Genomic DNA, 27,607 nt, shown 5'->3' with positions numbered 1-27,607 from the left:
TCGTAAATGTTGCTCAATAACTTAAACACTTCATCTATCCTTAAAAGTGTAATATGGGTATTTTTTCTAACTTATTCTGTCTCCGTATTTTCTTCAGTTTATATATACACAAAGAATGAAAGTCACTAAACAGTGGCTGAAATAACTCAGAGCTCACTCACAAACTGGACAAATAACTAGATGTCTCGATCCACCATAAACAGGTCGAAACGTCTAGTTTCAACCTCAATATTTTGGTTAGTTGTGAATACATAAGCTTATTATGTGGAGCTTCGAGACCAGAACTGCGGTCGCTATTCTCAGTGCTATCTAATAACGTAAATGCAGAGAGTCAGCAATGTTGTGGCATTTTATAATTAAAACTCCTAGCTAGGAACTCCATTAGCTTTGTTCCAGGGAGCAAAACTTTGTTTTCTGTATTTTGGGTCGGTATTAATGGCTGTTGCAGGACCTCCTCTGTCGTTTGTCTCCGTTAGTAGTTTCCACGCGTTTTTTTTTCACTTGAAATTTTATTGCCAGTAAAGAGTATTGCTTTTATCCCCAGTAAAGTTAATATTCCATTTACATAATCGAACAGATTCAGCTTCTTTTATATGTAATTGAAGAGCGGTAATAAATTTAATAGGTAGTGTATTTTACTATTCAGTTTTATTTTGTTAGCTGCTGTTACGTTGTTTTTCTGGAACAAATAAATCTGTTTCAGATATTGAAATCGTATATTTTAACAAAATCGTTTTCCATACTATGGCTTATTTTTGGTTTTCTTTTTACAATAATGGTATACTATTTTCTAGGTTTCATTCATTTGGTTATTTGATTTCTGTAATGATTTAATAACAGTTAAACTATTAGTGTTTCGACTTTCAGATGATGTGTGTTGCTATTTTCCTTAAAACTATGAATAATTTGTTATTCAATATTTAATTAATTGTTTACGTATTTAACAGTGAATCTCAACCGGCTAACAAGTCGATAGTTAAGTTTATCTTTAGACAAACAATTCACAAAGTTTGTAAACCCTCGGAAGTTTTTTAGATATTGAAAGGTCTTCTGTTCGTTTCTCATTCGATTTAGTTGGTCTGTGATTGTCATCAACATGTGCTCTGTTGTTATATTTGTGTGTGTGTGTGTGTGTGTGTGTGTGTGTGTGTGTGTGTGTGTGGGTGGGTGGGTGGGTGTGTGTGTGTGTTTGTGTGTGCGTACTCATCTATTTCTGGTTGCAGGGGTCGAGACATAGCTCCTGGCTCCGCCTCTGTTGCAAATCTTTGCAATTTTTCTAATTTCTAGACGTGCTTGACCATGTGTGGGTTCGAAACTGGCGCTGTATACTCTAGTATGGGCCTGAGGTACACGGTGTACAGAATCTTGTAGACGAATGGTTCAAAGAACCGATATGTTGTTAAATTAGACACATGTGCAACTCTTGGGTATCTATATTGAGGAAACGTTTCGCCACACAGTGGCTTCATCAGTCCATACAAAGGATAAACTTGAAGAACAGGAGGAGAATGAGGCAACCGGTCCCTCAGCCTTGAGTCGATGTGGTCAGTCCATCAGTCTTGATGGACTGATGGACTGACCACATCGACTCAAGGCTGAGGGACTGATTACCTCATTCCCCTCCTGTTCTTCAAGTTTATCCTTTGTATGGACTGATGAAGCTACTGTGTGGCGAAACGTTTCCTCAATATAGATACCCAAGAGTTGCACATGCGTACAGAATCTTGAACGATTCATTACTGAGGTATCAGAACGCTGTTCTCAGGTTTGCCAGGCGTCCATATGCTGCAGTAGTCATCTGGTTGATGTGTGTGTATGTGTGTGTGTGTATGTGTGTATGTGTGTATGTGTGTGTGTATGTGTGTGTGTGTGTGTGTGTGTGTGTGTGTGTGTGTGTGTGTGTGTGTGTGTGTGTGTGTACTGTATGTGTCCGCTGTTCATTCTCTAGATACCTCTACTATTTAGTCATTGGATGATTTCTACCATCAAGCCAATGGATAACCTCTACGACATACTCACTGGATGGCATCCATTATCCTGCCTCTGGATGACCTCCACTAGCTTGTCGCTGGATGATTTCCACCATCCACCCACTGGATGACTTCCATTATCTAGTCATTGGATGACTTCCACCATCTAGTAAGTGGTAGGTAGGTAAGACACATAGGCAACTTTATTCCGAAACGATTCACCTACACAGTAGTCTTCTTCAGTCGAGTACAGAAAGTAGACGGGAGCAGTAGAGATTTGAAGACGATGTAATCAGTCCATCACCCTTGAAGTCGTAGATTTGAGGTTGTCAGTCCCTCAGCCTGGAGAAGTTCTGTTCCAAAGTCTGGAACTAACTGAAGATCAAGCGACAGTGTTGAGACTTAAATACTGTCGGAAGGAGAAGTGCAGAGTAGTAGTAGTGAGAATGTAGCTACTGAGAGGTCATGTCACTCTCAGATCAAACAGTTCTCACTTGAGAGGGACATGACCTCTCAGTAGCTACATTCTCACTACTACTACTCTGCACCTCTCATTCCGACAGTATTCAAGTCTCAACACTGTCGCTTGATCTTCAGTTAGTTCCAGACATTGGAACAGAGCTTCTCCAGGCTGAGGGACTGACAACTTCAAATCTACGACTTCAAGGGTAATGGACTAATTACATCGTCTTCACATCTCTACTGCTCCCGCCTACTTTCTGTACTCGACTGAAGAAGCCTACTGCGTAGGCGAAACGTTTCGGAATAAAGTTGCCTAAATGTTGCCTATGTGTCTTTATATCAACCTGTCGGTATTGTATAACATTTTGATATTCATCTAGTCACTGGATGACTTCCACCATCCAATAACTGGATGATTTCCACCATCTAGTCACTGGATGACTTCCACCATCCAATCACTGGATGACTTCCACCATCTAATCACTAGATGACTTCCATCATCTAGTCACTGGATGACTTCCATCATCTAGTCACTGGATGACTTCCACCATCCAGCCACTGGATGACTTCCATCATCCAGCCAATGGATGAATCCCTCCAACTTGTCCTGGCTGCATCCGTTAACTCAGAAGACTCTTCACCGAATAAATATGGATTTACCATGATATACAAGGCCAATATTCTCAAGGCTCTCTACTCTTAGTCAAACTTTTAAAACTCACAAAACAGCTAATATACCACAGGACGGTCAATCACCAGCATCCATGCCGAAACACCACTTTGACATCATTCCCTTGTAATCATTCTTCAATAGGGCTCGTAAATGAGCGATGAACTTCAGAATCGTCGACAGGTAGTCAGAAGCAACAGATTTCCTAAAAACTCGACCCCAAAGAAAAACACACACTTAATTATGATAATTCATAGAATTTGTATTTATTTCGCAATGAAAATAACATAAAGCTGCAGCCCAACCTTTCTAAAAAATACGTATATAAATATATTAATTATGAAGTGAAGCGACAAAAATTTTGCACTGGTTTAGAGTCGGCTTAAAGTTGAATGTTCTTTAATATTTAAATGTACAGAAAACATGTGAGAGATTAGTGTATTTTACCCGTGAATCACTTTGTGATCGATGGAAGACTCAGAGCAGTGGATTATTATTATTATTATTATTATTATTATTGGGGAATGTGAGATAATCTGGCTGGAGCTAAAGAAGTGGAGGATAGCTCTATTTCCTTGGATCACGTGCCTTTCTTGAAGAGTCGCTCCCCTTGAAGTGCCAGGACCTCACAGCGGCAGCGATAATGTTTGCACTTAAATCAATCTTGTTTATCCTTCCTTAGGAAAATCGCCCATAAGTCCTGATCTTGTAAGAGATTTCCTGAAATATCGCTCTGAGAACGTGAGGGGAGACCTCCCATTCTCTCCCTCCCTCCCTCCCTCCCTCCCTTCCTCCCTCATTTTCTCCCTCCCTCCATCCCTTCATCCCTCATTCTCTCCCTCCCTCCATCCCTTCCTACTCTGTTGCTTCCAGTCTTTCTTCTTCCTTATCTTCTTACGTCCGTCGGTCCGTCCGTCCCTCCCTCCCTTTCTTCTTCCCTTTTCTTTGTCCTCCATTTTCCCCTCCTCCCTCTACCTCCCATCCTTCCCTCTTCACCGCCTTCCCTTCCTCTCGTCCTTCTTCCCTTTAACCTTCTTACCCCTCCTTCCCACTCTTCTTTCATGCCTCCCTTCCTCTATCTTACTCTTCCTCTCTCCACTCCCATCTTCTCACCCTTCCTTCCTTCCCGTCCTCCTTCCTTCCCTTCCTCCCGGGTAGTAAAACTGAGACAGAATCCTCACAAACAGCCAGGTGAATGGGTCTTAAGGGTTATAAACCACTTTTATGTAGCGCTGAGTCTGCACAATGGCGGCGAAGACCAATCTTGTGATGACTGCAGAACTTACACGGGATTACGAACCGTTGTCACGGCTCGCTGCTTCAAAAGGAGAATCGAATTCAATTTGTGTGTCGTTGAAATCTTCGTCAGGAAATGTTTACCTTTTTTTTTTTCATTTGGGAAGGGACGAACTGGGCGATGAACTTTGAAATCGTCCACAGGCAGTCAGAAAGAAGAGGATTATTATAATCAAGGGGGAAGCGCTAAACCCGGAGGATTATACAGCGCCTGGGGGGGGGGGATGTGGAAGGCATTCAGGCTTAATTCGGGGAACTGGAGCACAGATCCAATTCCCTAAATCAAGAGCCCCTCACCAACATCAAGGAACCTTCCTTGAGGGGAGAAAGAAGAGGAGTGCAAAAAACACGACTCTCATGCTAATTGTGCTGATTCATAGAATTTATATTTTGCAATGAAAATAGAACTATAACACAATCTTGTTAAAAAAAATCGCGTGATATAAAAGAAATTCAGTTGATATAACCAGACAAAGAATTTTCATAGTTGTATGTCAGTAACATCACCGCAGGGAAGGAGAGCTAGGCTCGAAAATAGAATCTCCAGTTGAGTCGAAAGGTAGTTAGTAGGTAAATCGCTGGGCCTGGGTGTATTTATATATGTTGTCCCGAATAGGTAAAACTCGTCACTTAGGAAGAACTCGATTAAAATTAATTCTCTCTAAAATTCTCTATTATACGTTTAAATATATATTTATTTCATCAATGTAAATGTAAAATTTAATAATTTTGTACCAAAAGAATCTTAGGAAACCTACCTAACCTTATTATAACAAGCGCAATTTAATTTAGACTAATCCAACTAAATATATTTTAGATAAGTTCACAAAAATAATAAACAAACACAATGAAATAATTTTTTTTCTTTAGATTCAGAATGATCTTTGCGAAATTATTGTATACACAAATTTTCACTTGCTGTATTCGGCAAGAAGTGCGTTGCTATTTAAGCCAAAATCGCAAATTTTGCTTATTCGGCACGACACACACACACACACACACACACACACACACACACACACACACACACATATATATATATATATATATATATATATATATATATATAATATATATATATATATATATATATATATATATATATATATATATATATATATATATATATATATATATATATATATATATATTAATGTGTGTGTGTGTGTGTGTATGTGTGTGTGTGTGTGTGTGTGTGTGTGTGTGTGTGTGTGTGTGTGTGTGTGTGTGTAAATACATAGAAAGTTTAATTTTATACATTTTTAAGAAACTAAGAGTTGTGGTTGTGATGCTGAGGTGAAATTCAGCCTCAATCAGATTTCAGTAAGAATTATGAACATGAGTTGAAGAAGCATTATAAACGTGTTTTCAATAAACTATATAAACCATTTCAAGAATATAAAATATTTCAAGTATCATTATAAACCATTTCAAGAATATAAAATATTTCAAGTATCATTATAAATCAGTTTTTTAATAATCATTATATAAGAGTTTTCAAGAAGCGTCGTATACTAGATTTCATTAAAACAATATAAACCAATTATTGTCAAGAAGCTTTATAAATATAAACCACTTTTCTCTAGCATTATATACCAACTTTTTCCAGTAACATAGTTTTTTTTTTTAAAGCAGCATTTTAAACCAGCTTTTTAATTGGAATTATAATGCTCTTTTTCATGTATGATGAATTAGTTTTTCACCTTGCATTATACACCTGTTTTCAAGGAGCATAATGAAACAGTTTTTCAGGAATCATTATAAGTAAACCATAAGAAAACTGAAAATTATTTAATATTATTGACCACTGGAAAGTCGATATAAACTTGGTGACCACTAGAACTCTCATATAAACTTGATGACCACTGGAACCCTTATATAAACCTGGTGAACACTGGAACCTTCACACAGTGTAAGCACTGTAACCTTCACACAGTGTAACCACTGGAACCTTCACACAGTGTAACCACTGGAGCCTTCACACAGTGTAACCACTGGAACCTTCACACAGTGTAACCACTGGAACCTTCACACAGTGTAACCACTGGAACCTTCACAGTGTAACCACTGGAACCTTCAAACAGTGTAACCACTGGAACCTTCACACAGTGTAACCACTGGAACCTTCACACAGTGTAACCACTGGAACCTTCACACAGTGTAACCACTGGAACCTTCACACAGTGTAACCACTGGAACCTTCACACAGTGTAACCACTGGAACCTTCACACAGTGTAACCACTGGAACCTTCACACAGTGTAACCACTGGAACCTTCACACAGTGTAACCACTGGAACCTTCACGCAGTGTAACCACTGGAACCTTCGCACAGTGTAACCACTGGAACCTTCACACAGTGTAACCACTGAACCTTCACACAGTGTAACCACTGGAACCTTCACACAGTGTAACCACTGGAACCTTCACACAGTATAACCACTGGAACCTTCACACAGTGTAACCGCTGGAACCTTCACACAGTGTAACCAATGGAGTCTTCACACAAATTAAGTGATCACTGGAACTTCCATACATGCTCACTGATAAACTGAACATTCTTATAAAAGAAATCCACTATTCTGATAGGCATTAGTAGACGTCTGGACATTTCCTGGATCAATAATAGGTGACTTGATAATGGCCCAGAATGGATAGAAACGTTTATTTAATTTCCCTCTCTTGTTTGTGGGTGAATTTTGCTCTCTCGATTGTGTGTTAATTATTCCTGCCGCGATACTATGATATAAGTTTATCTCTGAAACATCCAGATAAACTATTTGAACTCTACACAAATATCCCGTATATAGGAGAGAAGGAAAAGCTCTATATTTTTCACTTTATATTGCCTACTGGCGTTTAAAAATAGATTTAAACTAGATTTTAATGAGGCTGTAAATTTTTTTACTATACCTTATTGTCCCAAGCAGAGACAATAAAACTCATATGACGATTGAAACATTCAGAAAAGCCATAAACTATCTTTGTGACAGTGGTATTTCTAAGCAAGCCTACGAGCTAATTTTAAGACAAATAGAGCTTTCATGGACATTGTAAGGGAATTTTGTCACAATTTGAGCTCTCGTAAAGACGAGATGATCCCAGGAGCTTCTTGATTATGACACAATTCCCTCATAAAGTCGCTAATAAGAGGTCAAATCCAGCAATTAAAACCGTCAATAAAAGGTCAAACTAAGTAATTGGTACCACCTTTGGTCCCTCTGGCCGTGGGAGTCATCACAAAATGCTTCTCCAGGGCGGGTCACTGGAGACCATGGGTACGCTTGCAGGGGTTCTGTGACTGTTGTTTACTACACGCTGAGGTAACGCACTGTTTGCAGGTGATACGTCCATAAGCAAGACTGATACACGCTTGTACACTAGAAGTAGACGCACGAGCGTTTACTTATTGTGTAGACGCTAGTGCGCAAGATTTACACATGGGCAAATGCTCACGTTCGCAAGTACACACAGACGGAGACAGACGGAGACAGACAGACGGAGACAGACAGACGGAGGCAGACAGACGGAGACAGACAGACGGAGACAGACAGACGGAGACAGACGGAGACACAGACAGACACAGACAGACACACACACACACATACATACACACACGCACACACATACACGCACACACACAGACACATACACACACGCGCGCACACACACACACAGACACATACACACACGCGCGCACACACACACATACACGCACACGCGCACACACACACACACACACATACACGCACACGCGCACACACACACACACACACACACACACACACACACACACACATACTGAAACAGACAGACACAGACAGACAGACAGACAGACACACACACACACACACACACACACACACACACACACACACACACACACACACACACACACACACACACACACAGGAGATCAACACGAGATTTAAGGAAGTATTTATAGTGGAGAGAGGGAGGACTCTGGGAAGACAGAACAGAGGGGTACACCAACAAGGGATATACCAACAAGTGTTGGATGAAATACACACAACCGAGGAGAAGGTGAAGAAGCTGCTAAGTGGCCTTGATACCTGAAAGGCTGTAGGAATGTACATTTCTCCGTGGGTCCTTAGAGAGGGAACAGAGACACTGTGTGTGCTACTAACCACAATTTTCAACACATCCCTTAAAACTGGGCAACTACCTAAGGCATGGAAGATGGAAATTTAGTCCCCATTTTTAAGAAATGAGACAGAAAAGAGGCACTAAACTATAGAACAGTGTCACTGAAGTGTATAGTATGCAAAATCATGGAGAAGATTATCAGGAGGAGAGTAGTGGAGCACCTGGAGCGGAACAAGAATATAAACAACAACCAGAACGGATTCATGGAAGGCAAATCCTGTGTCACAAACCTACTGGAGTTTTATGACAAGGAAATAGAAGTAAGACACGAGAGAGAGGGGTGGTTTGACTGCATTTTTTTGGAATGCAAGAAGGCCTTCGACACAATTCCTCACAAGAGATTGGTGCAGAAACTAGAGGATCAGGCACGTATAACAGGAAAGGCACTACAATGGATCAGTGAATACCTGACAGGGAGGCAACAATGAGTCGTGGTAAGTGATGAGGTATCACAGTGGGCGCCTGTGACGAGCGGGGTCCCACAGGGGTCAGTCCTAGGAGCAGTGCTATTTTAGGTACATGTGAATGACATCATGGAAGGGACAGACTCAGAAGTGTCCCTGTTTACAAATGATGTGAAGTTAATGAATAGAATTAAATCAGATGAGGATCAGGCAGGACTACAAAGAGACCCGGACAGGCTGGACGCGTGGTCCAGCAACTGGCTCCTCGAATTTAACCCTGCCAAATGCAAAGTCATGAAGATCGGGGAAGGGCAAAGAAGACCGCAGACAGAGTATAGGTTAAGCGTCCAAAGACTGCTAACCTCACTCAAGGAGAAAGATCTTGGGGTGAGTATATTACCGAGCACGTCTCCGGAAGCACACATCAACCAGATAACTGCTGCAGCATATGTACGCCTGGCAAACCTAAGAATAGCGTTCCTATACTTCAGTAAGGAATCGTTCAAAGCTCTGTACACCGTATACGTCAGGCCCATACTGGAGTATGCAGGACCAGTTTGGAACCCACACCTGGCCAAGCACGTAAAGAAATTAGAGAAAGTGCAAAGGTTTGCAATAAGGCTGGTTCCAGAGCTAAGGGGAATGTCCTACGATGAAAGGTTAAGGGAAATCGGCCTGACAACACTGGAGGACAGAAGGGTAAGGGGAGGCATGATAACGACATAAAAAATACTGCAAAGAATAGAAAAGGTGAACAGAGACAGGATGTTCCAGAGTGGGGACACAGAAACAAGGGGTCATAATTGGAAGTTGAAGACTCAGATGAGTCAAAGAGATGTTAAGAAGCATTTCTTCAGTCACAGAGTGGTCAGGAAGTTGAATAGTCTGGCAAGTGATGTAGTGGAGGCAGGAACCATACACAGTTTTAAGACGAGGTATCATAAAGCTCATGGAGCAGGGAGTGAGAGGACCTAGCAGCGATCAGTGAAGAGGCGGGGCCAGGAGCTGAGTCTCGACCCCTACAACCACAATTAGGTGTGTACACACACACACACACACACACACACACACACACACACACGCACAAACACACACACAAATGTTGGAAAGAAAAATGAAAGACTGGATGTGAGTCGAGTGTTAACACATGAGTGTATGAGCTAACACAGCACATACTGTGCCACTGAGGTCCTAGCTTCAACAGCCACTGAAGATGGAAGAAATTATGTGCACGCCCGAACCTAAACCTAAATGATACTCTCAGCAAAGATGTTTAAATGCTTGATATGATAAAGATTAATAAGTGGATTCCTGATAACTTGCTCTGCCACGTTATACTGCCCTCGTAATGAAAGCTATACTGAGGTAAACTAATTCAAAGCTTAAACTCTGCGAAATTGTACATAAAATACTGTTTGAGTTTACGTAATGAAAACTATTCAGTCTAAACATAACTGAGCCATAGACATGGTCAGTCAGTGAAATCAGAAACATCGATCGACTCACACTAGAAGTCTTTTCTGCAATTTCTGGAAATATGTAAACAATAAACTTTAACTGACTTAATCGAATCTCGAACCTGGTGTGTAAATAATCCACTTCTCAAACATTATTATTTCTAATAAATTTTATCTGATCTAAATGAGATTCTTTACATTGTCCACTGGCTAATTCTCTTTCCTTGTATTTATTTCCACCTATTTCCTGTGTAACCCAATACAGACCAGTGAATTTCTTATCCAGTTTTGACATCACAAAAGTGTTGTAAATGCTATTTACATTACCTTAGACTTCATTCAATTTGTTTTTGTAGAATTTTCAAGAGAATTTTTCACTTTTGAAAATAGTTCTTTTTTCCCAAAGCTTCTTTTACAAGTCAAAAATTCTTTGAACATTGAGTCTTTTTAATCTTTTTCATCATTATCAGGTGAAGGTGATGAATAAAGCCTATTATTTGGAAGCTTTATAATAATAATGATGTCCTAGCTGACATCAATGACATACTGCTATATAGAAAGCCGCTTGTTATGCTGAGCATTTCGGGCAAATTAGGTCAGTTTTGCCCCAGGATGCGACCCACACTAGTCGACTAACACCCAGGTACCCATTTTACTGATGGGTAAAATAGACAACCAGTGCAAAGAAACACGTTCAACGTTTCTACCCTCGCTGGGAATCGAACCCAGATCCTCGCCGTGTAAAGCGAGAGCTTTAGCTACCACGTTCAAGGATAGCTTCATCCCAAGGCCAACTATTCGCATTATTTGTAACTAAGAATGTCTAATACTTTTTTGCTCGGTAGCTCCGCTAGCCATTACTAAGACACATGAAATCGTAATAACACGATTGCAAAGAAACTCACTTGCCATGAGTTCGAGCTCCACCCATACCATGGTTTATTTAACCATTACTATCTGGATGATGCGCTGTTATAGTGACCTTAACTATGTATAACTTATGTTCGCAAGATATCACCTAAACATTGCAAAATTCGCATCTGATATTTGGAAACAGTTAACCTTTATGAATGACTACAAATTATTATCTCCTTGAAGACCATAGCAACAACTTCTGTAATTAGGTATCTCCGATCGGGTATACTACAATTTTTTCTCTATCTCCAACTTCTCGTTTAAATTTTGCTCATAACTCAAGAAAGCTTCGTCTGATCGGCTTCAAATTTTCAACGCTGGTGTACGATAATGAGGGCCATATTCTTTGAACAATTGGCATTTACAGATGCCTAATGTCTATAATTATTGAACCCATTCCTAGCATCGTGGAATGGCTCCGACAGCCTCAGTAGCGTAGCTTCAAAACGCCTTAATTTGACGACAGCGGAGACTGAATTTCAAGTGCGTGGTTGAGCACTTGTCTGTTTGTTTACATTTTTATTCCTCGTAAGTGGTTGAGCACTTGTCTATTTATGTTTACATTTTTATTCCTCGTAAATCATGCTAAATAAAGTTTAATCTACCTCTTCTGAACAGCTTCAATATTTAATGACTGATGCATGTTACGGCCACAATAGTAACTATTATGAAAAAAAAAATAGCGTTTTACGCCTTTTTTAAGAGTAACGAGTATAATAATCCATTTGCATGTGTGAATTCCCAATGAACAATGATACATAACTCATTACCAGACTTTGTTTCTGTGTACGAACTTCTTTACGTATTATTTTGATTTGTTCATATATCAACGATTTTCGTATATAACTTTATTTGCTAATTATTAAATGGTAATAAATTTACTCTTCTATATAACTTTGATCACTATTAAGGAACCATTGAAGTCTCCACCAATAAAAATGTTTAATTATCATTAACAGCACTGTGACTAACCAAGGACTCGAACCCATGTCATTTTGGCCCGCCTCATAGCGAGCGAAAATCACATGACGCTCTAACCCACAGGACCACCAAATCCTACAAAGAATCAAGCACCCAGCAGAGCTAGGTGATGTGGGTGCCTATGAGCTAATTTCATTCTACACCCCGTTAGGTGTACTAGCCTCCATGAGTAGTATTTTATATTATTGTAACCACGAACGAGTGGTATTTAATCAATGACAACACTGGGACTAGCCAAGGACTTGAACCCATGTCGTTTTGGCCCACCTCATGGTGAGCAAAAATCACGTGACGCTCTAACCCACAGGACCACCAAATTCTACAAATGTCCTCGGATCAAGGTAAAACACCTAGCTTTGTTGGGTGCTTTATCCTTTGTAGGATTTGGTGGTCCTGTGGGTTAGTGCGTCATGTGATTTTCGCTCACCATGAGACCGGCCAAAATGACATGGGTTCGAGTCCTTGGCTAGTCGCAGTGTTGTTATTGATTAAATACCACTCGTTCGTGGTTACAGTAAATTAAATTAACTATCATTATTGTTCCTTTCGAAATTTTGAAAATGGAAAGCATATCATATTTTTCTTTACAAGACAATTGCCCACTTGAGTCGAAGAGACTAGAACAATATATATATATATATATATATATATATATATATATATATATATATATATATATATATATATATATATATATATATATATATATATATATGTCGTGCCGAATATGTAAAACTGGTCAATTAGCAAGAACTCATTTAAAATTAAGTCCTTTCTATAATTTACATTTATACGTTTAAAGATATATTGTTTTCATTAATGTTAATGAAAATTTTTTTAATTTTGCTCCAAAAGAATCTTAGAAAACTTACCTAACCTTATTATAACAAGAACAATTTATTTTAGCCTAACCCAACTAAATATATTTTAGATTTGTTTACAGTAATTTAATACTAAACAAACACAGTGAAGTATATTTTTTTCGTTAGGTTCAGAATGATTTTGGCGAAATTATTGCATACACAAATTTTCACTTGTCCTATATGGCAAGATGAGCGTTGCTATTTAAGCCAAGATCGCAAGTTCTGCCTATTCGGCACGACATATATATATATATATATATATATATATATATATATATATATATATATATATATATATATATATATATATATATATATATAATGTATAACTAGTTTACAACTTTCTCTTGAATTCATTACAGATTTCAGTGTATTAAAACTGAACCATTCAGTCTATTACTACATTAATAAGTTGTTTATCACCAGTCTGACCTAATCATAAAAATAAATGATACATAATTACAAGACGATTAATGAAGATACAAATGCAATATAATGATATCCTTAATTGACAACGTATCGCGATGTCAAGTCCATTGATAAAGTCCACTTTGTGAGGAAAACGTTATCAAAGGATAACATTATAGTGCATTTGTGTCTTTATCCAACTTAACCTAAAGTTTAAGATTAATACCGGAAATAAACTTTACTCGTATCTCGTTCAAAAGGGAAAGTTAGCTTGACTGCATGATTGACACTGACTGATTAGCTGACTAATATACTGAATGATAAACTGCTAAACTGAATTAAAGAATGATGGATTAGCAGACTGACTGATGTACTAATTGATTCATTGATGAGTTATTTGACTGAATAGTCGGTTGATTCAGTGATAAATTTAATGATTTATTTATAAATTCTCTGTCTGATTCGGGAATTGATGACTGAGTTGATTGATGAACCGAATTATCACCTGGTGTAGAACACCTGTTTCTGGAAAACTAAGTGTTTCGGTGGATCAACACAAATGTGTGCTTTGCGAATTAGAGTTGAAATCAAATACTTGTTGAATTAAAGACAATTGAAAGCAAATTGACGGTGGAAGGGAGGATCTCCATCTGTTTGATTTCTTGCATTTGCTTAATGGATAGATTTCCTGTGCTGTTGGTCAAGTATCTGGGACTCATTAGGGAGAGTGGGGGAGCGAGGAGTGAGAAGAAGGGATAGGAGAGAGAGTAAAGAGGGAGGAAGGAGAAGAAACCGGAAAGGGGATGGGGAAGAAAAACATGTAAGAGAAAGGGTACAGGCTAGAGTTATAAGGATGGAAAAAGAGAGGGAAAGAATAGTTTGTTGGTAAAGGAGAGAAGTGGAAGGGGAACGGGAGATGGTATAGGATGATGGTTAGGATAGGCTGATATTATGGGAGAACAAGCTAAAAAGATGATGGTTGAGGGATAGAAAGGATTGATGGTCAGAAGCAGGTGGTAGGCGGAAGAGACAAGAAGGAAAAGGAGCGTAACGGAGGAAAGGGATCACCTCGGTCGGAATTGGATGTGCATTGACAGACAGGATGACGTGATCATCAGCGGGAATCGACCCTCGTTCCAACACACCTAGGAGGGGCAGGCTTGTGCCTCAGCCCCAGGGCGACTTATGGATATGTTTCTTACGTTATACTGGATAGCAAGGTAATGTGTTTAAAGATAGTATATTTTTTCATTTATGTTAATGTAAAAAATAATAATTTTGTACCAAAAGAACCTTAGAAAACTTACCTAACCTTATTATAACAAGGGCAGCTAAATTTAGCTTAATCCAACTAAATATATTTTAGATAAGTTTACAATACTTTAATAGTAAACGCAATGAAATATATTGTTTTCGTTAGGTTCAGAATGATTTTGGCGAAATTATTGCATTCACAAATTTTCGCTTGTCTAATTCGGCAAGAAGAGCGTGCTATTTAAGCCAAAATAGCAAATTTTACCTGTTCGGCACGACCGACACACACACACACACATTATATATATATATATATATATATATATATATATATATATATATATATATATATATATATATATATATATATATATATAAATAAATAAATATATACATATATATATATATATATATATATATATATATATATATATATATATATATAAATAAATATATACATATATATATATATATATATATATATATATATATATATATATATATATATATATATATATATATTCAAAATTTACAGCACAGGTAATATAATGTTATTAAAAATTTAATCCCTGTCATAAACTTAATACTGAAGAATGTTTTCAGTACATTAAACATATTCTCACTGGATGTTGAAAATATTTCAAAATGTTTTTAAGAATTCAGCTTTACGATTATAGATAACAGTGATGTCTCTCTGAAGAAACCAACAGTAGTCCATTGTACTGACAACCTGATGAAACCTTTCATTATGTTCGTCACTAACAGCACCTAGATTGAATGGAAAGAAGTCCAGGTGTCAACGAGAAAAGTGCATGTTCAGGGAAAACGACAACCCAGTGATAGGCTTCTTTCATGTTATGCAGTAACTCGGCACAATTATGTATTCTGTGTTTACCCGGGAAGTTCTGAACAACTTGTTTGAAAGCTTGCCGTGTAGCCAGCTCCGGTGAGGTCAGTTTTGCTAGGAAGACTGAGTCGGATAACGCTTTACGTATTTGTGGTCCAACAAATTCTCTGGCCTTAATTAAGATTTACCTTCATTAAAACTGCTCCAAATTTGTCCTTACTGTAAAGAAATTATGTACCTTGACCATCCATAGTTTTATCAAAGTTTTTCATTAGGATAAGCTTTAGGTAAGACACATAAGCAACATTTAGGCATCTTTATTCCGGAACGTTTCGCCTACACAGTAGGCTTCTTCAGTCGAGTACAGAAAGTAGGTAGGAGCAGTAGAGATGTGAAGACGATGTAATCAGTCCACCACCCTTGAAGATGTAGATTTGAGGTTGTCAGTCTCTCAGCCTGGAGAAGAGTTCTGTTCCATAGTCTGAAACAATGTGAAGATCAAGCGACAGTGTGGAGACTTATATACTGCAGGAAGGAGAGGTGCAGAGTAGTAGTAGAGAGAATGTGGCCACTGAGAGGTCACGTCCCTCTCAGATCCAGCCATGCATCCATCTGTTGCGAGGCTCCTCTTGATGATGTTATTAACCTCCTCATGCCTTGCAGTCTTTCTCTCGGAGCTACAGCGAACAAGACCACGGTACGTGATTAAGTCTGCCGATTCACTGCAGCAGATACACCTGTGTTTGGCGAGGACAGACGCAACAAGGTGAAGGGCAACACCAACGCTGATGGTCCGCGAGTCCAGGCGAGTGCCAAGAGAGGAATTAGGGAGAGCCAATAGGAAAGTCTCCGCATGAGGAGCTATCACTGCCAGGGAACAATCTCTCTCTCTGCAATATACTCTCAAGCAGGTCTGCTTGTAGAGCCTGTAAGATCATCCCAGAGACTGGTTTCATCATCGAACTTTTGGTTACGAACTCCAACAATGTCACTAATGTGTTCAGGGATAGTCACTGCTACAAGTTTACTGGATGCCACACATGACGACAGGAAAGCTTAAAAAATTCGTATGATCGGGTTCACAAAGCAAGAACAGAGAGAACGCAGTAGCAGCTAGCTAACCAGAGGGTCTGGGAGGTGAGATTCGACTCCTGCAACCACATATAGGTGAACACACACACACACACACCCACACACGGGGCCAGGAGCCATGAATCGACCCCTACAAGCACACTCGGCGAGTACACAGCACCATTACTTCAGTGTTGTTAGATAAGAAGACATAACTGGTGCAAGACAGGATCGCCACCTGCCTGCTGTATCGCCCACCAGAGTGCGTCGACCAGTGAATTATGTGTGACGAGGCAGTTACAGAGAGACACTTACCGTAAACACCAAGTTGTTATCTTGACTGTTATCATTATAGCCAGATATGAACACTCTGGCTCTCCCCTTCCCTCCCCCAGTGACTCCACCCTTCCTCTCTTCCACCCCTCTGGTCCTCTTCCCCACTGCCTCTCTTCTCACTTCCATCGATGCCCTTTCTCCTTTTATTTTCCTCTTCGTTCCTCCCGTCATGCCCCCATACCACTCTACGATTTGTCCTCTCTCAGCATCTCTTGTTATGAAATATCATGTTCTTCTCTCCATTTCTTACTTTCTTTTCTCACTGCTCTTATTTTTTTTCTCATCACCCCAGTTTTTCCCTCTCCACTCTTATTTGTCCCTCTCACTACCCTATTTTTCCATCGATCATTTTTCCCTAATCACCCGTATTTTCTGTTTTACCTCACCACCTCTAGTTTTGCCTTGCAATCACCCTTACCCCTCTTATTCCTTTCAGTACCACCCGTTTTGTCCCATTTCCTAACACACACACACACACACACACACACACACACACACACACACTCTCTTTTTCCACCACCCTTCTCTTATATCCTCATTACTACTTCACTAATGCCCTTTTCAGCACCCCTCTTACCACACCTTACCACATCCCCACATGGCTCCCTCACTGAGGGGAAGGAGGTACCATGATGCAGGCAAACGGTTCTTTAACCACGGAGGTGGAGCTGCCCTCCCCTTCATCGTATTAAAACTGATCACCTTACATGCACCAGGCGCTGTGTGTACTTGAAATCTTTAAAGCACCCTTCCCTCTACCTCTGTTATTATGCGTCTGTGTTGTGAAATGACGTGAGGTGGGTAGCAGTTACCTGTACGCTTAATGTAGATTGATTCAGCTATCGTCGCGCTTTTTCCAGATTAAATGCAAAAAATATTTTAAGTTAAGCTATAACGACGTTTAGCGTTTGACGACGATCAGGAGTTATATTTTGTAGCTGTTACACTGAAACCAGTTTATTTAATAAAATTGGCAAATTATAATTTGCACAGCTCAGAATGAAAGCCAAGTTTTTTTGTAATTAAACCCACCAAAACTGAAAGATTGAAGGCTATCAGAAAAGGTATCTTCTAATAACCGGTTTGAATCCAACGATTCCATTCTTTTTCCAACAACATTATTAAAATTTTAAATATGCATCAACATAATCTATACATGTAGAATGTCATCTTTCTTAACGAATACCTCAATATTGATATTTTGGAGCTGACGAGACATGGTTTTCTTTAGTTACTGAGTGTAAATCAGTGTCACTATTTAATAAATTTAGAAAATTTATTCTTAATCAGCCCAGTACCATCTCAAACCTTGTTACGTAGAAAGCACACCATGACTTGAGAATTTGAAGCCAAGCGGAAGAAGCATTCACTAGCCGTTGTACGAATTTTAACGATTCCAAGGCTTTTCAGTGACTTATTATATTGGCAAATTTACCGACACACAATCTAAACTTAATAAGTAATATCCTGTCCATAAGAGGTTTTATTTTTTTTATTAACACACTGGCCGATTCCCACCAAGGCAGGGTGGCCCGAAAAAAGAAAAACTGTCACCATCATTCACTCCATCACTGTCTTGCCAGAAGGGTGCTTTACACTACAGTTTTTAAACTGCAACATTAACACCCCTCCATAAGAGGTATCAGTCATTATATACTGAAGCTGTTCAGATGAGGGAGACTCAAATATATTTAGTATTATTTGAGAAAGAAATTTTCACACTATTTTACATATATAATTTTGCAGATGTGTACTTCTGAAGCCACATTATTATTATAATCAAAAAGAAGCGCTAAACCACAAGGGCTATATGAAGCCACAGAAAATGATACTTCATAGAGCATCTAGGACGACCGACTGAATACCCAGAGCAGTCGCAGTTTAAGTGTCAGTGTTAGTAGTAGTAGCAACAGAAGAAGTCGAGAGACTATTTCCATCCCCCTGAATATCCACACAGGCTTATCAATATGATAATTTTCTCGGCTATTGTTTTTCATACCGGCAGTTTGCGTGGAGACAATGGAGAATAGTGAGAGAGTCTTCTGATTTACTCTCGTCTCAATCATCTCGACAGATGTAGAAGTAATTAATCGGTTAGTCCTGAGCAGAGAGCCTTTATATAGAAGGCAAGGTCTTGGATTACCTTCATTTTACCTCTATTTCTCACTATCACAATTTTTTCCCACACCACCCAGACATGTCTCTTCACTACCTCTTTTTACACTTCCCTCACAATTTCTCTTGTCCTCTCCCCACGTCGCCTCATGACGCCTTTCCAACACCCATCCTCTCATCTACCCCTATTATGACCCCCCTCACCATTCCCACCACCCTTTCTACCACCCCTATTTTACTTCTCCCCAACACCTCTCGCGTCCCCTCCTCACCACCTGTAATAACCCCTGGTAACCACTCCTGATATTCTCTCCCCCCAAAATACCCCATTTCCATTTCTCACAACGACTCACCTACCGTGATTTCCCCAGTAGTGGCTCTACGATATTTCCTCTTAAGATAGTGACAACGATCCTGGATTGTCCTAGCGATTGTAGATAATCCGATAATTATGGCTGCAGCGTTCCATAATCTCAACGCCGATAACAACTTTCATTATTACAACCTTAAAAGTTCTGAGCTCTGTCTTACTCATCAAGAAGCGATGGACGAGGCTTTCAGACGGCCCTGGTACCATCCCTTCCTTCACTCCCTCCCTCTCCTTCCCTGCTTTCTTTCTTCTCCTTCCTTCACTCCCTCTCCTTCCCTGCTTTCCTTCCTCTTCCTCCCTTCTTCATTCCCTTCTCTTCTCGCCCCCTCTCTCCCTCATTCCCGTTTTCATATTCTCTCTTATCTCTTCTCTTCCTCCTTCTTTTCCTTCCTCTCTCTCTTGATTTCCTTCTCTTTCTTCCATCCTTCTTCCTTTTCTTCCAACGGCCTTTCTCCCACTCATCATCCTCCTTCCTCTTCCTCTCATCCTTCACTGTTGTCGCCCTCTTTCCTCTTCTATTCTCCCTCCTGTTTATTTCTCCTCCCCTCTTTATGTGTCTGTCTTCCTTTCTCTCTTCTCATTCTGCCATCCTCCCTCCTTCAGTATCGTCCTCCCATCCATCGTTATGCCTCCCTCCTTTCTTCTCTCCCTCTTTCCCGCCTCCCTTTTCTCCCTCCTTCCTTCTCTACCTCTACCCTTCCCCAGTCCTTCCTCGTATCCTCCCTACTTCCCTGTTCAGTGCTACGAAATTCTCAACCTCATCAAAACCCAGTTAACGTGCATCTTTGTACGCATGCAGACACAAGTTTATGAAAGGTAAACTTCTGTCTCACGAATCTCTGGAAGTTCTACGACAGTGTAACAGAGGATAAACAGAAAAGAGAGGGATGGATAGACTGCGTATATATCTGGTCTATAAAAGGCATCAGACGCATTCCTCCATAAAAGATAAGTCTGCAAACAAGAATACCAAAGCAATTTTAATAAAATACTTCAAGGAATCAAGAAACGTTTGAATAAAATGGTGTATTTTCGGCAAGTATGTATATAAGCACAAGCTACAGAACAAGCTTTCATAGAGGTAACGTTTCGCTGCGTGTAGAGTAGCGTTTATCAACATGTGGTAAAAAGGTTGAGAAACGCTGTTGTAAAGATTTTTGAATAACCAAATCATAAAAACACGACTGCAAACTACAGAACGGGTGGACCTGTGAGTTCAAACTCTACCCATTTCGTGATTTGATGGATTTATAAAGTTTACACAGAGCGAATCGTTGTCCTAATGAAAGTTCGTTCTGGAAATTGTCTCTGTCTTCAAGGAATATCGGAGCGGAAGGTGATAGAAGCTGATGGTACGGGAATAATGATGTTCCACAAGATTACGTACCGACACTAAAGAGAGTGAGTCCTGTGTATCTCTGCAGACGACGTGAAACTAATGAGGAAAGTATAAACTAGAAAAGACTAGAGAGTTTCAGTACAGGCAGACCTGGACATTTTTTAGGGATATTACCAAAAACTGTGATTATTGGACTTAAATAAAAGGAGAAAAACCCACCTACGGAATAATGTTTGGGGAACAGAAACAAAAAAAAAACACAAATGGTAAAAGGTCGTTGAGAAAGAAAGATATGTAAATCGGAATGATGCCTAGGTACCTCACCATACAGTCTCTCAAAACCTTGTACGTGACAGTCAGAGCTGCTAGAGAGTGTACGTTGTACCCGCATTGACCCACACCTTAGCATACATGTGAAGAAACTAAAGAATAATATAACAAGATTCGCCACGAAACTGGTCCCCAGAGCTAAGACTGGCTTATGAAGAGAGGCTCAACCTTACTCCAGTGTTAAGGAGGTAGATCTTGGCAGACTTAATTACGATCTACAAGACACTCGTAGAACTTGACAGAAGAAAACGTAAACAGTTTTACATGAGGGTCTTAAGAAAATGAAGCAAATGAACCACAGTGATTAAAGACAATACTTATTCAGTTAGAGAGTGTTAACGCACTGGAAAAATTGATGGAAGCAGATTCTCTACACAAATTTAACAATACATATGACAGTCAGGAAGACCAAGAATATAACATCACTCTTGGTGAGTAGTTTAGAGGCAAGTCTGGAAAAATAGTTTATAAATAGGTTGGTTCGAGAGCTACGAAGATTAAACTTTTAGAAAAGTCTTAAAGAATTAAAATTTACACCAGTGAAATAGTTAACACCAGGATAGACGTGAAAACTGCGTACAAGACGCTTAGAGATTTTCAGTATCGTTCCCTGGCTGGAACAGTTCACAAATAACTTACATTTACAAGAGGAAATTTTAGACAGCGTTTCACTTACTTCTACGCGACGTTTCGTAACGGTGTCGACAGTTTCTCCTTTAAAGTGTGGATTGTTTCTGAATCTTTCTGCTGCTTGTTCATGTCTGCTGCTCTTCACTTGTTACCTGTCATACGTTTGTTGTCGATATCGAACTTTATATTCAAGTCTAATAATGTCATAGTTAAATTTAATCAATTGTTTTACCCATATCACGTAAATGTATTTGGTCACGATTTTGTCATAGCAACAAATTTCAGTATATATCCTTATATATTCTTTTCCCTAATTTTAACTGATTATATCTCTTAATAATAATAATAATAATAATAATAATAATAATTGTTATAATTAAAGCAAACCTATTCATATACTAGAATTTCATCGTCACATTTCTTAAGAGTTCGCTTTATAGAGGGAAAAAATATATTTTGATTTGCAAGGTTCTTTTATTATTGTTAAATGTTTATCAATGTTTTCTGCTAATAATAACATCAATAAGTTCTGTTTATTCGTATGTAACTAATTCTTCCATCTTTCAGTAAACATGTACGTGACACATTAACTCTAGCCTTTAACTATACCAACCAGTCATATCAGCTTAAGTTACTTAAAGTTTTCCTGTGGATGACCCTCGCTCGATCTCGCCTCCTTAACCTATTTCGTGATGAAATAGGTTTTCACAGGGTGGACGAGTAAGCCAGTTGAAGCCCTCGATCAAACACATACACACAAGCTTCACTGGGCCATCATTTAGCTAAAATTTGGTTCAGAGGAAAATTTCCCATCTCTGACAAGCGAAATAACATCCCTGGTCTTCCTCAAGCCTTCCCCTTCCATCTCCTTCATCTATCCCTCCTCTGCATGTCACACATATTAAGCCTTCCTGTAAAACTCGACCATCTCTAGTGATTGCTAATTCGTTTAAGTTTAGGCAATCTGCATATGAACAGATTTCTACCACTGTTAGAATTTTCCGAAGGAGAGCGAGAGAGAGAGAGAGAGAGAGAGAGAGAGAGAGAGAGAGAGAGAGAGAGAGAGAGAGAGAGAGAGAGAGAGAGAGAGAGAGAGAGAGAGAGAGAGATGTAGAGCTGATGTAGGTAACAGCTCTTAGCTTGCCAATAAAGTTAGGAATCCTTAACCTGTAAATAGCTGTCAATAAAGCTAGGGATCCTTAACCTTGTCAAACCCTGTGTAAAAAAAAAAAAAAAAAAAAAAAAAAAAAAAAAAAAAAAAAAAAAAAAAAAAAGAGAGAGAGAACGACAGACACAGACACAGACACACATCAAGAGCGAGCCAGGACCAGTCTTTTATTTTTTTTTAGTCGTCTTGCTTGAAAGATTCGCCACATAAAATTTGATTCTGCATTAATTATAAAGTGTGACATACTTGTCACCTCGCAGCCCAACGTGACGGAAGGCTTCATTGTTTTCATGTTCAGCCAGGCTGTTTCTTTCAGTGGCCTGCTGGTTCACGCACCAGTTATAGTTTAGTTGCCTGGAGATGATTTTGGTGGTCACCGCCCCCTCGGCCCGGTCCCAGACCAGGTCTTCTGGTCTGGGACTGGGCTGTTAGCAACTACAGCACGCACCAGGCTGTTAACGCTACCTGCACGCAGTTCTCCTGGAGACAACAAAGTGTCTGAAGGGAGGTTCTTGAAATTTTTTGCTTTCTTTACAGTTAGTGAGTTCTGTTAGTGTAATGGTTTCACCTCTGTTTTTCACGGAGTATTTTGCACCATCTGCCTAGCCTCGTGCATTCTTTAGGATTAATTTCGGTGTGCAGAATTCGGATCAATTCCTACACAATTTTCCAAGAGTAAATGATGTATCTTTCTGGCATACGTTCCATGGACTTCGTGTATTCCCAGTCGACAGCAGTGACTGTAAAACAGTTCTCCATGCACTAACTGGATCCTTGTGTGTGTTCCACACTCTTGACTTGTCTACGTCTCACTCGCCTCTCATTCCAGGACATTATAGATTTCTAAGCAACCCAACCTATAGTAGGACCTCTCAGTTCGTCAGAGCTGTCAATAACGAAGAGATGTCGTTATAACTTTACTCTGATATGCTAATTCCTCAAGTGTCAGACCTTGGCCAACTTCGTGACCAACAAGAACACAGCTAGTTAAGAAAAAAAGATTCATCAAAATTCATTCGACGCTCCGCTAACTCTCCATTGAGCTGTATAGAGAATATTTAAGAGAACATTACCGAAAGTTGAGTCTTGTGGGTTGACTCCAGCCGAAGTGTTGTAGACGACTGCAGCAGTAGTGTTGTAGACGACTGCAGCAGTAGTGTTGTAGACGACTCTAGCAGTAGTGTTGTAGATGACTCCAGCAGTAGTGTTGTAGACGACTGCAGCAATAGTGTTGTAGACGACTCCAGCAGTAGTGTTGTAGACGACTGCAGCAATAGTGTTGTAGACGACTCCAGCAGTGGTGTTGTAGACGACTCCAGCAGTAGTGTTGTAGACGACTCCAGCAGTAGTGTTGTAGATGACTCCAGCAGTAGTGTTGTAGACGACTGCAGCAATAGTGTTGTAGACGACTCCAGCAGTGGTGTTGTAGACGACTCCAGCAGCAGTGTTGTAGATGACTCCAGCAGTAGTGTTGTAGACGACTCCAGCAGTAGTGTTGTAGACTACTGCAGCAATAGTGTTGTAAACGACTCCAGCAGTAGTGTTGTAGACGACTCCAGCAGTAGTGTTGTAGACGACTCCAGCAGTAGTGTTGTAGACGACTCCAGCAATAGCGTTGTAGACGACTCCAGCAGTAGTGTTGTAGATGACTGCAGCAATAGTGTTGTAGACGACTCCAGCAGTGGTGTTGTAGACGACTCCAGCAGCAGTGTTGTAGACGACTCCAGCAGTAGTGTTGTAGACGACTCCAGCAGTAGTGCTGTAGACGACTCTGGCAGTAATGTTGTAGACGACTCTGGCAGTAATGTTGTAGATGATTCCAGCAATAGTGTTGTAGACGACTCCAGCAGTAGTGTTGTAGACGACTCCAGCAATAGTGTTGTAGAAGACTCAGCAATAGTGTTGTAGACGATTCCAGCAGTAGTGTTGTAGACGACTCCAGCAGTAGTGTTGTAGACGACTCAAGCAGTAGTGTTGTAGATGACTTCAGCAGTAGTGTTGTAGAAGACTCCAGCAGCAGTGTTGTAGACGACTTCAGCAGTGGTGTGGATAACACCAGCAGTGGTGGTGTAGATAACACCAGCAGTGGTGTGGATAACACCAGCAGTGGTGGTGTAGATAACACCAGCAGTGGTGTGGATAACACCAGCAGTGGTGTTGTGGATAACACCAGCAGTGGTGTTGTGGATAACACCAGCAGTGGTGTTGTGGATAACACCAGCAGTGGTGTTGTGGATAACACCAGCAGTGGTGTTGTGGATAACACCAGCAGTGGTGTTGTGGATAACACCAGCAGTGGTGTTGTGGATAACACCAGCAGTGGTGTTGTGGATAACACCAGCAGTGGTGTGGATAACACCAGCAGTGGTGTTGTGGATAACACCAGCAGTGGTGTTGTGGATAACACAAGCAGTGGTGTTGTGGATAACACCAGCAGTGGTGTTGTGGATAACACCAGCAGTGGTGTTGTGGATAACACCAGCAGTGGTGTTGTGGATAACACCAGCAGTGGTGTTGTAGATAACACCAGCAGTGGTCTTGTGGATTGTTCCAGCAGTGGTCACAGATGCCAGCTGGTATTCAACCTCGACTGACTAATCTGCACTGTGTCGTTCTCTTCCAGGAAACTCAATGCAAGGAAAAGGGAGGTGAGAAAGAAAATATTTTTTTTTTTTATGATTATTAAAGCTGATGTAAGGACAGGAAAGCAGACAACCAGAATGCGCAAGGATGGGGGGAGCAGAGAAGCAAATAAAAAGAACTCTTGGAAATTGATATGTAAACACAACCTCAGCTGCTAGTTGAGTTGCATCTTGGAATATGACCTGACTGATTGTTGGCTTAAGTTAGGTGACTGAGCTGATGAGAGAGTGGGGAGGGGTGAAGCTAGGTCGTTTCCGGGCTCCATTAAGTCCCATTATCGGGAGGAATTATAATTGGGAAATTTGTTACTGATTGTATTATATGGAAGGTCTATTATCACAAGTTTGGGGAAGAGATTTAATGGAATTTGGAGGACTTAATCGACTTGGGGTAAGGTGGTGTGTGTGTGTGTCTGCGTGCGTATATGTGCAACGTTCTGGCCGTCTGTCTACATTTATGTCTTTGTTTTCATGTGTGTTTATATGTTGCTTGGTTTCTCTCTCTCTCTCTCTCTCTCTCTCTCTCTCTCTCTCTCTCTCTCTCTCTCTCTCTCTCTCTCTGTCTCACTCTGTCTCTCTGTCTCACTCTGTCACTTTTGTTAAGTATCCCTGCAACTCAGCCAAGAGTATTATATACATCTATTTCCATGGGGAAGTGGAACAGAATTTTTCCTCCGTAAGCCATGCGTGTCGTAAGAGACGACTAAAATGCCGGGAGCAAGGGGCCAGTAACCGCTTCTCCTATACACATTACTGAAGTTAAAAAGAGAAACTTTCGTTTTTCTTTTTAGGTCACCCTGCCTCAGTGGGATATGGCCGATTTGTTGGAAATATATATATATATATATATATATATATATATATATATATATATATATATATATATATATATATATATATATATATATATATATGTGTGTGTGTGTGTGAGCGTAAAGTAAAATGTACACTGGTGGAAGTACAATATACACTGAAGAGAAGATGAGTTGGGAGTTGTTGATAGTGCCAAGTTACTGTAACAGTGCGTGTCATTGTCCTTTACCTTTGATATACCTTTGAAGAATTTCGAGAGTATATCTACTCGTCTGGTGCTCGCCTGGTCAACCAGGCTGTTGCTGCTGGAGGCCCGCTGCCCCACATATCCATCACAGCCTGGTTGATCTGGCACCTGGTGAATCATAAGCTTTTGCCTGGGTTACAAGATCAGCTAGACGACCCGACCAGCGTCCAGAGTTCATCCGGTATAAGTACTTGGGAGAGGATGGTTCCTTGGTTTATTAGGGTAGAAAAAAACTGTCGAATACCTGCACAACACCGGTCAAGGTTATATTACTCCTTAACGTAGGAAGTATATCGAAATCTGCTTAAAATGATATATACATCTCTCTGATTATGTACTCATAAGCGAATATACATAGAGAGATATTTACTTCTCTTTATATATCCAAAGTGAGGCATTAAATATTATTATCCTGAAGCTGCGTATAATATTTTTTCCGTAATCTTTATGACTTTTATGATATAAAATTCTATATATTAAAACAAGAATTCGATAAATATTAAAAAAAAAACACGAATTCGATATATAATGATAAGCAGTTTATCATGGATAGTAAATAAAAGAGCGTCGGTAAAGCGACGTTGACACAGGAGTTCGATATATAACGAAAAACATATTTTACTGATAAAAACGATATTCTGGATATAAAATAAGAAACCTGAATACGAAGTAATTACTTTTCCATGTGTTAATTGTTTTTAAAGTTACATTTAATCTAGATGATAATTGTTTTAAAATTTGATTTCAACGTATTGCATGAATTTTTTGCTGCAATAAGTTCTGATGATCCTCAATGTAGAGAGAAGTTATCTCAGATAATTACTGGTAAGTTACATCACTCTAGCCTCAGTGA

This window comes from Cherax quadricarinatus, chromosome 38 (assembly GCF_038502225.1).
Source record: "Cherax quadricarinatus isolate ZL_2023a chromosome 38, ASM3850222v1, whole genome shotgun sequence".
NCBI lineage: Eukaryota > Metazoa > Arthropoda > Malacostraca > Decapoda > Parastacidae > Cherax > Cherax quadricarinatus.
Note: the sequence above shows the minus strand (reverse complement) of the source record.